Here is a 12,562-nt window from a genome sequence, read left to right as displayed (position 1 = left end):
TAACTGTTACATACCAAGGATTATCTATAAGCGTGTTTATTTTATTGTAGCTGATAGCACTAACAAGAAAAAAAATGTCAGCGGAGAAATGATGTTTAACACTAAGACATTAGATTCTAAATGTTAGCACATTCAGATGACAACAGCTAATAAAAAAATTGCTGGGGGCACCTGGGTGGCTCAGTCGGTTAAGCATCTGCCTTCTGCTTGGGTCATAATTCTAGGGTCCTGGGGTCAGCTCCGTGGCACACTCCCTGCTCAGTGGGGAGTCTGCTTCTCTCTCCCTCACGCTGCCCTTCCCCCTGCTCATACTCTCTCTTGCTTCCTCTCTCTCAAATAAATAAATAAATAAATAAATAAATAAAATCTTTATAAAAATTGTTGAGGGGTGCCTGGGTGGTTCAGTCATTAAGCGTCTGCCTTCGACTCGGGTCACGATACTAGGGTCCTGGGATAGAGCCCCATGTCGGGCTCCCTGTTAGGCCGGAAGCTGCTTCTTCCTCTCCCACTCCCCCTGCTTGTGTTTCCTCTCACTGTGTCTCTCTCTGTCAAATAAATAAATAAAATTAAAAAAAAATTGCTGAAGATTATTTAAGAATATTGAGTGCATACATAAATGTATATTATCAAACCAAACAAAATTTCAAAATAGCATGATCTCTTGTTAAAAATGCAGATAACATGCTTATGGTTAGAAAAAATGCTTGAAATACATACCAGAAAATGCGAACAGGTTATTTCATTATGATGGGAATACACCTGATTCTTTTTAATGTTTTTTTAGAGTTATCATGTACTGCTTTTGTAATAAGGAAGAGAAGAATAAAAGGTTCTTTTGTTCAAGTGAGTAACTTGAAAAAAACGGTCTCTATTTGATTATTCCCAATCAGATGTCATTATTTTATTTAGGTAATGGTGGTGTGATAAGTATATACACTTTATCAACCAAACTAAACATAAAGAACCCACTTATTGGTATTTTCGTGACAGACTGTGGGATGCTTTCCCACTTTGATTCCTCCAGCAAAGATACATGTTTTTAAATGATATTTTAAAGACTACCAAAAAGAGTCACAAATTTCTGTGTAAAGTGTGGGCTCACATCCTTTAGTTCTGATCCTCAGAATTTAATGTCTTGTTTTGAAGTTAAGCTTCAACCTCGTATATTTCATATGCAAGAACAGCAACTTAATTCTTTACAGAGCTGCTCGCCTGCTTCTCTCTCTGTGCCAGTACCATTTAGAGAGCAGAACGAGCATACTTATCAATAGGATGGATGAGTCATGTCAATAATGACGAACAACAGCAATGCTTTTCTCAAAGATGTGCAGTGTATTCACTTTTAAAACGCTAAGCAAAGTGGCATCTTTATGCAACTGAATGATATTAGCAGCTGTTGAAGCAGTGGGGTCTTTTCTTGGTTTCCATCAGTCCATATCATTGTTGGTGAGAAATCCGGTGATTCAGAGAACATAAAACGTGGCATTTTAACATGACACATTTGAGGCACATAGTATTGGGTGTAAACTCATCGTCCCTAAGACATGATTCAAATTCCCTAACAGGTTTTATATGGTCCACCATGTTTATCAGCAACCTCCAGCTTCTCCATGGTGGATATATCCATGGTGGATATTTAGATTTTTTCCCCTTTTATCAAGCCTATGCTCCTACCACCTGCCCCTTCACACATGACCTCAACACTTGCATCGTTCAGAAAAAGAGAACACACAAGACAGACAATGACTCTACTTGACACCACTTAACCTACAAACTTGCTTACCCTAGGACTTGCCAATCCACTCTCCTTTTCGTGGTTAGTTCCTCTGTCTTTGCTTTGGATGCCTCCCCTGCTGTCCCATAAATTGTACTCTATCAGTTAGACCCCTTTCCTATGTCTTCAGCTTCTGACTTTAACCGTGGGCATTTCAGTATCCTCTTGAATGGTGTATGAAGAGCATTAATAAAACTGCACTTCCCACCTACTGAGCATTTCGTCTGTACCAGGCACGGAGCTAGACACTTCTAAATCTATTAACTTACTTTTTTCAGCCTCTCTTTAAGGTCAGTGTTGTTTTCCATATTGTGCAAATGAGAGAACTGAACTCAGGAAGTTGAGGCACCAGCTAAGATTATGCAACAAGTGTGCGGTGGAGAATAGGGGTTCAGACCTAATTCTGTCTGATTGCAAGACTGGGTTTTTTTTTTTTTTTTTAAAGATTTTATGTATTTATTTGACAGACAGAGATCACAAGTAGGTAGAGAGGCAGGCAGAGAGAGAGGGGGAAGCAGGGTCCCTGCTGAGCAGAGAGCCCATTGTGGGGCTCGATCCCAGGACCCCTGAGATCATGACCTGAGCCCAAGGCAGAGGCTTAACTCACTGAGCCACCCAGGCGCCCCTGCAAGACTGGGTCTTAACCGTTTTGTTATTCTGTGCATGTTCGTAATTTCTATCTCATCGTAGACAAACTTCCTGGAAGACTTGTATTTGCTATCTGCACCTCTCACTCCTCAACCCACATGCAGCTTGGCACATGCCTGACTTCACTGATGCCACTCCAAGCAACGTTAGCAAATACCTTCTCGTTTCCAAAGCCGAAGAATCTTCTGAGTCCCCTTCTGAACTTCACTGTAGTAGCTTTTGACTCTGTTGACAGCTCTCTCCTTGTAACATTCTTCTTCCACGGACTTTCATAAAACACCCACTTTGCTTGTTTTTCTGCCATTTAATCAGTCTTTGGGGTTGTGAGTTCTTTTTTTCCCTCTATCCCTTATGTGTGGAAATTCCTCAGATCTGTCTTCTTCCTCTTGTACAAATACAAATACTTTCATTACAAATACCATCCTGGGGATTTCATCCAGTCTATGGCTTTACCTCTAAGGGCTTCCAAGTCCTGCATTTCTTTCTGGAGCCCAGGTCTCTATCCTGACCTTCAGACCAAATATCTCCAGTCTGTTTGCATCTGACTTGACATGTCCCACAGGCCCAGAAGTGGAGTGGTGACATGTTGGGAGTTTCCTATCTAGACCCCTGGGCTTGAATCCTGGCCCACTACCTAGAACCATATACTTCTGGGCTTTCATCTCTCTGGACCTCCATTTCCTTACCTGTACTTAACTGGCCACACACACAAACATAATTTTTCTCTTTTTAAGAGAAATTATACAAATATAGAAAATGCATAGAAATAAAGACACTATTATACTATTTCAGGTTTTCATAATTATTATGCAGGCCACCTGCCACTTCATCAAATGAGAAAATGAGGTTATAGTCTTTATTTTAATATTCCAGGGTCCTATTTGTTATGGAGCAAAAATAAGAAAGGAGAGAGAGAGAGAAAAGAGCAAGTGGGGAGGAAGAATGATTGAAATTTAAAAAAAAAAGCAAAGAAGTTGTGAATTTTCACAAAATTTTGCACATGTTGCTATTCATTAATGGTATCACTCAAAGTAGTCATAAATTATTCGCTAACAGGTTGCATTCAGACAGATCAGTACTCAGGAAAATACTCGAGTAGTGTTTCTTAAATCAAGTGATCATCAGAATCACTGCAGAAAATTTAAAATATATGTATGTGGGCTTCTCCCTAGACTTACTGTATCAAAATCTCTGGGGATGAAAGCTAGGAATGTGTGTGTGTGTGTGTGTATAATTTTTAAAATTATGTTTTGTTAGTCATCACACAGTACATCATTAGTTTTTGATGCAGTGTTCCATGATTCGTTGTCTGCGTATAACACCCACTGCTCCATTCAATCTGTGCCCTCCTTAATACCCATCACCGGGCTAACCCATCCCCTCACCCCTCCCCTCTGAAACCCTCAGTTTGTTTCTCAGAGTCCATAGTCTCTCATGGTTTGTCTCTCCCTCTGATCTTTCCTGAGAGTATTTTTCTCACTTTGAGCAAATATTCCTATCAATTCAAGGAGAGCATACAAAGTCAATCCTAGGAAATTTCACAGGAAAAAAATTCTCTGTGACCTTAACAATTCCGACTGGCCATCTGCATGGTTCAAAATCATTAGGAAATCTGTCGCATTCTAAATTTCCATTTCTTTATGTTTGACTTACCCTGATCTTTTTGGAACAGCATGATACTTGTTACATTCAATAGGCTGCTTAACTTGGAGTGGAATAAAATTATATCTTTAAAAAAAAAATAAGCATTTGAGAAACAACCTGAGGGTTTTGGAGGGGTGGGGGGTCCAGCGTTGGGTGAGCCTGGTGGTGGGTATTATGGAGGGCACGTATTGCATGGAGCACTGGGTGTGGTGTATACACAATGAATTCTGGAACACTGAAAAGAGATAAAATAAAATAAAATGAAAAAAATTTAAAAAATAAGCATTTGAACCAGGCTGAATCAAAGCCAGTTGTTAAATTTAAGTTAACTGATGGGCAAAGAAATCTCTTCTAAAAAGAAAAACTGAGAAAAGATATGAAAGTAAATCTTTCCTGGGAGAATCTGCAATAGTCTGTAGATCCAGTCATTCTTTCCTTTCCAGTGAGGGCTTGGAAATTTGGACATTCTCTCATATAATCTGCCTACACTCATATAATCTCATGTAATCTGTCATTGTGGGGATCAAATGAAATGATGTATGAGACTGAGCTGTGTATGTTCTACTGTTCCACACCAAAATAAATGGTTAGCGCTCTCAACTCTTCGTGACCTCTGAAGTCATTTCCTCCCAAAGAGGTTAGATGGTTTTCCCCATTCAGTTTTTGTTTTGTTTAGATTTTATTTATTTATTTGACGGAGAGAGACAAAGCAAGAGAGGGAACACAAGCAGGGGGAGCAGGAGAGGGAGAAGCTGGCTTCCTGATGAGCAGTGAACCCAATGCGGGCTTCATTCCCAGAGCCCTGGGATCATGACCTGAACCGAAGGCAGATGCTTAATGGCGTAATAACTGAGCCACGAAGGCGCCCCCTCCGCCTCCCGCCGCCTCCCACCTCCCCCACATTCAGTTTTTATGTATCTGTTTATCTTCTGCTTCTGGCTTGTCTGTTCTTTTTCTTATCTCTGTGGAACTATAAACCATATATTAGAGAGGACTTTGAATCCTAGCTCAATTCCGTCAACTATTTTACTTGGTGGTTTCAACTGACCTCCAGATTTTCCCATTTAGTGGTTTACTGGATTTTTGTCATTAGTTGTCCATATCCCCACAGAAAAGGGACTTTTGATAGATGGAAAATAATTTCATTATTAGGAGATGAATGTGATTGGCGTAGAAATGAATAGGTATAATAAATGAGGGCTTATGGCTACTTCTGTCCCTGCCTATTAGCACCATATTATTTTTGATGTATTTACAAGGCTATCTCTAGAATTAAGTGAATGGAAAATGGCCAATGTGCTCATTCACCATTCTGTGTTCTCTTAAATAAGGGCTTCAGATACTGAGGTGGTGGAATGTGGTAGAGTGGATGTGTGTTGGATGGCTTTCTTACCATTCTTTTGAAAAAGCTGCTTTACATTGGCAATCTCTTTTCTAATTGTAGTAGTAATAATGATAATTTAAAAATAATTACTGTCACTTTTGACTAGTTGACATGAGCTAGGTATTTTATATCCATTATCTTCACAACAATGGAAGATAGAAATATATATATATATATTATACATACACACATACACACAATGTTGATATGATTAGAGTGGATTGGTTATTTGCACTAGGATTTTGACAACTCTATGTAGGAGTTCTTTACCAGTTTTCAAGCCAGCTTTAAACCCTCCTAGGATTCCTGTGAGACAGGCTGGCAGCCAGCATCTTAATTTAAGCAGGGTTTGAGCCTGATTCAGTTTTTTGCCTAGCACCTAACTTATTTTTGGAATGCAATACGTGGTAATAAAAACAAAACAGTGAACAATAATACAATCAGAGCAATATAAATTCACTCCTCAGATTGGATGAGGTCTCATTGGACTTTCTTTTAGGGTGTCTGAAGTACGACCTTGACTGGCAAGGAGAGATGAAATGAAATTACACCAATTTTAGCTTTCTTTTGATTAAAAAAACTATTCAAGCTTTTAAAAGAATGGGCCTGCAGCCTCTTTCCATGAATAAGCATGTCTGGAATCGCCACTGATTGTTTCATTCCTGGCGTTTTGGCATTTTGGCATTTTGGCCCTGGCATAATGAGCTTGTCTTCCTCACTTTACCTCTAGACCCTTGGGTATCCTCGAGCTGTGTCCGCAGTCCTCAGGCAACATTAATAGCCACCTCCTTGCTTCTAGACCAAGTTAGGACTCATTGGCACACAGGAGGAAGTTGGGGAGTCACAGAAGAAACATTCCTGCTTGGGACCCACTCAGGGCTCATGGCATCTGCTGTGGTCTATTTTTCACATCCCATATTCTGGCCTTCAGTCTTACGGCTCCAAATATTGCTAGAGTCCGAGAACTTTCCAGATATAGGGAGACAGATTCATGCTCACTTAGCTCAACAGACTCCGTGGAAAACCGAAAATGCTGGAGTTAAATCGTGACAATGAGAACTGTAATTGCCAGAAAGAATCTCTGCTAGTGAAGTCTATATGAGAAGCTACGTGTTCATCCAAGCATTACTAGGTAAGCATGAGAGCAGGCCAGGAGAACTAGCAGAACAAGTTGACTCTTCCAATTATATGAACCTGGGACCAGGACATCTGCTACCAAGATGAGAAAAGGCAAATTCCTGAGCAATTTCTTGCCTTGGAGATGACTTTGGATGACCCTAGAAATATTTCCCTCTTCTCTGACCCCAGAAATATTTTCCCTCCCTACAGCTCCCTCAATCCACTTCACTGAGCAGCCACTGAAAGAAAGATAAACACCAGCCCCTAAAGCACATAGACACAGAGTTGCCCTAATTTTAATCTTACATTCATATTAGGAAATGATCATTTTTCTGAAATAAGATGCCGAGTAATTTTCTTTTATTCATCTAGTAAAAGAATAGAGGTGGTATGTTAAAGTAAGCAAAAAACAAAAACAAAAACCCAGAGGGGGTGGGATGTGAGTGGGGGGTGCAGATCCCATATAGATATCTTTCATTGCCATTTTTTTTTAATTTTTATTTTTTATTTTTTATTTATTTGACAGAGAGAAATCACAACTAGTCAGAGAGGCAGGCAGAGAGAGAGGAGGAAGCAGTCTCCCTGCGGAGCAGAGAGCCCGATGCGGGGCTCGATCCCAGGACCCTGGAATCATGACCTGAGCCGAAGGCAGAGGCTTTAACCCACTGAGCCACCCAGGCGCCCCTCTTTCATTGCCATTTAATGGCTTACTTATATAAGTAAGAGCTGCTCCCAGGAGGTTTAAATCTACCTAATATTCATAGCTTAGTGCACTTAAATGAGTAATTTTTTGGTGAGATCTAATGCTTGATTTACACAAAATGATGATTAAGAACTTTACATAAGAAGAAGCTGTGACCGACAGAGCTGAAGACACACAATTGGTTAGAGGCCAAGGCAAAAATCCACACTTGCTTTCTTAACCCTTGGCCAAAGTTTTTTTACATAATTAAGTACAGCTTATTTTTCTCCTATTACCCAGTTGATTATAAACCAAATAAGGAAAGGGAATTCTGGTTTGGGAGAGAGGGAGGTGGAAAGGGGAGCTTTTTTGAGAACGAGACATTGATAGGGGCCAGTGGACCTAAAAGGAATCCCAGTGGTAGGTCATAAGGTGCAGGGAGGATGATGACAAACATCTCCACTTCCGCAATTTTTCGAGAATTGGTTGGCAGTTCGTTCAACTACTTCAGCTACATCAGCTTTGTAAAGCACAAAACCCTCATCATCTAGCACTGACAGGGAAAGCAGAGCCACGGGAAGATAATGAAGCTAAGACCTGGAGGTTCTATTTAATGGATAACTTTTGAGACTGGGGTAATCTCATTTTGTTTTGTTCTACATTTATTGAGTGGGCCTAACCCAGAACACACAGATGAATAGCACGTGGTCCCTACCCTCCAGAAGCCACAGTCCAACTGAGGAGACCTTCTCTGAAGCAATTCTAGTACCGCATATTATACCCATTGATCCAGGGGTGTACAAGGCACTGTGATAATGTAGAAATAGAATATAATTCTATTGGGAGTGGTCAAGGAGGGCTTAAAATTGTCTCCATGCATGGAGTCTAAACTCCTTTTGGTGGCATTCTTGAGTTTCCATTTATTCCCTAATTCATCATCATTATTGAGCATCTACTGTGGGCTAGTTGCTACAGATAAAAGACAAATTAGAGGAGATATTTGCCCTGGAGGAACTCACAGTGTGATGCAGTTATTCTCAAACCTGACTGCAGTTTAGAATCATGGGAGAGCTTTTAAAATATATGAGTGCCCACAGTCTACTTCCAAATACACAGCTGAACTTGAAAACCATGGGTATAGTGAGACAGACGTGTATATGAGCAGATGATTTTATATGATGAAAGGTCCTAAAGGGTTATAGGAATAACAAAACAGGCATTGAATCCAGGCTCAGGTTGAGGAGAGGGTCCGTTTATTGTAAGAACACTTGAGGCCAGTCTGCAATGCCAAGGTTGGGCAAATGGGCCCCTGACAGAAAGTATGGGTACATCTGTGTTGATGAATTTTATTTACTCATTTATTTATTTATGATTTCCTTTATTCATTTGAGAGAAAGGAGGAGAAAGGGGGTGCACATGAGCCAGGGGAGGGGCAGAGAGGGAGGAAGAGGGACAAGCAGTCCCCACGTGGGGTGATCCCATGACCGTGAGATCATGACCTGAGCCAAAATCAAGAGTCAGCCACTGAAGCACCCAGGAGCCACTGTCCCTCCAAGAATTTTAAATCTCCATGTTACCCTGAGTCCTCTGAGCCTGCACAAATGGACTCATGGGCCACTCGTCCTCTCTGTTAAGCACTAGACACACACATGCTTGCTTGAATGTAGTATAGAGGCCTCTCCTTTGCAAGACATTATGTACTTTATTCGGGATCTCCCCCATAGACCCTCCTGATCACCAGGTTAATTAGTGGGGTTAAGTCATGGAATAACTCTGCCAAGGACCCGCTTCAATGGCTAAGGGAGAAAAAGAACTATGACTCCTTGAGTCCAGTTTCAACACCAGCCAACTGGGACAGTATGCCTGGGACTGGACTCTGAGGGGGCCTGGGTGGGAGATGAATTTGGATACAAGAGAATGTACCAATATGGGAACATTCTCCCGCAATACAGGTTGTGATAATACCCTTGCGAGGACCTGAGAGAGGGTGTAAGCATGTTGTGGGGTGATTCCCAGAAGTGTGGAAAAAGCACTGACCCATATTAAGTGAGGTGGAAATGATGGAATTTGCCATGACAGCGTTACACAATGAAGAAAGGGAAGAAGGTATTTGGCACCTGTCCTTCCTTGCCTGGTTTGATGGTAAATGACTTGGGCAGCAATCTCAGTCTATTTTTTATTATTGCTGTGTCATTCCAGAGATGTCCAAATCAATCAAGAGGATGCAAATTGATGTCAGGAATAGTACCCCAAGAATGTCTCATGGGGACCCAGCAGTCCAGACACACCAAGAGACTCCTGGGCCATTAATGGTTCTGCTGGACCCAAGTAATTATAGCTCCTGGAGTTCCCTCACCTCCCATCACCCCATCCCCGACCAGAACAATATCCCTGTACCTGACCTCATGGTCCAGATTTGTGGCTCTGATTTATGAGACCCTATCAGGCAGGGCAGCCCTGGATATTTGCACCGATGAGATGGGGCCTATCATTTCCAAGGACAAAGTGTAACAAGAGGAAAGAAAGTCTGATAATCAATTTCAGGAGAACTATTCTCTGATAACAAGAAGTAGTTTTTGCTTAGGAAGCAATCTCTGGGCTTTCATTTTTCTGGCCTCAATCTATATTACCTATTGATTTTCGGGTTCCAGCACATCAGCTATTTTACACAAATTCTGTTCTATTTTAAAAATTTGCAATGGTGTATAGTTTGGATACTAGTTGGACATCCCTTATTTATATGAGCATTGTATTTGGGAATGTGGAGCCGAGAATGCTTCCTTTTAGATTAGCCAAGTGACCTTAGCCCCATGGAAATTAGTCCCTGGTCCTGTATTTTTCTTTAAAAGGTTTTATTTATTTATTTGACAGACAGAGATCACAAGTAGACAGAGAGGCAGGCAGAGGGAGAGGGGGAAGCAGGCTCCCCACTGAGCAGAGAGCGGATTCGGGGCTCGATCCTAGGACCCTGGGATCATGACATGAGCCGAAGGCAGAGGTTTTAACCTACTGAGCCACCCAGGCGCCCCTCTCTGGTCCTGTATTTTTAAATTCTGTGACCTTCTATCATTCTGATTTCCAGTGGATATGGTAGACATTGACTCTGGTTACAATTTAAGGAGGGACTTAGGAAAGCTCCCTCATTTCTTCTTATACTAGCTGGCTTCCTAGAAATATTCTTCCAAACATTGCTAGAAATTCCACTATAATCAATCCATCAATCAATCAATCAATCACATAGTTTATGAATAGGACCCAAAGTAGTGCTGTGTTAGTGCAAAGTTCAAGACGGAAGCCTGGCGATCCTGCTGTGAGGATGAAACCAATCCCCAATCCTGTTCAGGAATGTGTTACCAGGTTTTGCTTGCCATTTAGCAATCTGGTCCTTTGTGCCACACATCGGACTCTCCCTGTGTTACTCATTTATTGCATAAGAACTTACCAGATTCTCTCTTTACTCCTTGTCAAGACTAGATGGCATTGGTATAACAGGGAGCAGACAGACCGTGAAAAAGAGAGTACGTGAAGAAGAAAGGGGAAAAGGCCTCAGCAAATAGGGGTACACACCACTTTTTGACTGAAATAGTTTGCAAAAATGAAAGACCAAGTGGCGTGCTAGAAAGAGCCTTGGACTAATTGCCAAACTCTGAGGATCTTTTTAAAGATTTTATGTATTTATTTGAGAGAGAGAGAGAGAGAGAGAGAGCACACACAAGCTGAGGGGAAGGGCAGAGGAAGAAGCAGACTTCCTGCTGAGCAAGGAGCCCAGTGAGGGGCTCAGTCCCAGGATATGAATATGTGTAAGTAATGTATCAGGAAGTGTTTCATAAAATCTTTGAAGGAGGGCTGTAAAAATATCATGTAAATTACAGAGAAATGTATGGAGAATTCAGAACTGATAGATCCTCTGTATCATTGCTATTATTTTTTGAGGCCCCATGTTAAAATGAATTAACAAATGGTCAAGGTCAGGCTGGCATGAAGTTCGAGAGGTGAGCCACTGGGCTCTGTCATAGCCCTGACCTATTCATCTCTCTTAACAGTCCCTTAGATCATTGATTTAGTTGGCATATAAAAATCTGTGAATGGCATAAGATGCTAAGAAATTACTGACACATTAGATTAAAACCAACAAGATAATCATCATTAAAGATAATGTGAAGCCTTGAATTGGGCACCTGGGTGGCTCAGTGGGTTAAGCCTCTGCCTTCGGCTCAGGTCATGATCTCAGGGTCTTGGGATAGAGTCCCACATTGGGCTCTCTGCTTGGCAGGGAGCCTGCTTCCTCCTCTCTCTCTGCCTGCCTCTCTGCCTAGTTGTGATCTCTGTCTGTAAATAAATAAATAAAATCTTTAAAAAAAAAAAAGTTGTTTGCGGTAAAGCTGAGATTTGATCTCAGATTGATATAACTCCAAAGCTCATATCCGCTCTACTACATCAGGCTCTTAGAGGATACTAGCCACTGAAGGAAACAACGTATGGGTGGGAATGCACTGATATGGGTAAGAGTAGAGAAGTAAATTAACATTTATTAGGCATTTACTATTTGCTAGATATTTAACATGCATTCCCTTGATTAATAATACAGTAACTCAATGAAATAGGTGTTATCACATCCCCATTTGCATATGAGGAAACTGAGGTTCACAGGGCTAAATAATTCACCCAAGATCATCTGATGCACACGTGGTGGAATCAGGATCAGGCTACTCATCTGTTCGATTCAGTGACCGTAGTTGGCCATTATTTCCTCAACTTCAGATACTCCACATGGCACCCATTGATTTTGGCCAATTTGTAAATCTGTACTGTAATTCACTTATTTTTTTTAAAAGTCTCCTTTTTAAAACTTTAACTACAGAACTGTATACAACACCATAAATGAGAAACCAGCCAAATCTGTAAAAGAGAAACCAGCACCCCTTGCCGTAAGCAAGAAGAAGCCACAAACATAAAGACATTAATAGTGTTGGATTCTAGCTAGCTACTGTTGCCTGTGGAAGTTTCTAGCTCTGCAGTCTCTCTCTGTTAGAAAAAGGAAATTTTTGAGGTTACTAAACCTTTTCATACTGAGAAGGTCTCCTTGACTTAGGGATTGAAAAATTCAAATAGAAGTAATTATGTCACTATAATTAAACATAATTCAAAGCTGCTTAATGCACTATCTGTGAGATAGCTAAAATAATCTCATGAAGCATCATCTTACATTCCACCAGTTGCTCATATCCAGTACTTTTTTCATATACTCTTTACGATTCTTAGTAATTGCCTTGAGGAGTAGTGGAATGATGAATGTGGTAGAGAGGAAAGG

This window comes from Meles meles, chromosome 11 (genome assembly GCF_922984935.1).
Source record: "Meles meles chromosome 11, mMelMel3.1 paternal haplotype, whole genome shotgun sequence".
Lineage (NCBI taxonomy): Eukaryota > Metazoa > Chordata > Mammalia > Carnivora > Mustelidae > Meles > Meles meles.
This window is presented reverse-complemented; position numbering follows the sequence as displayed.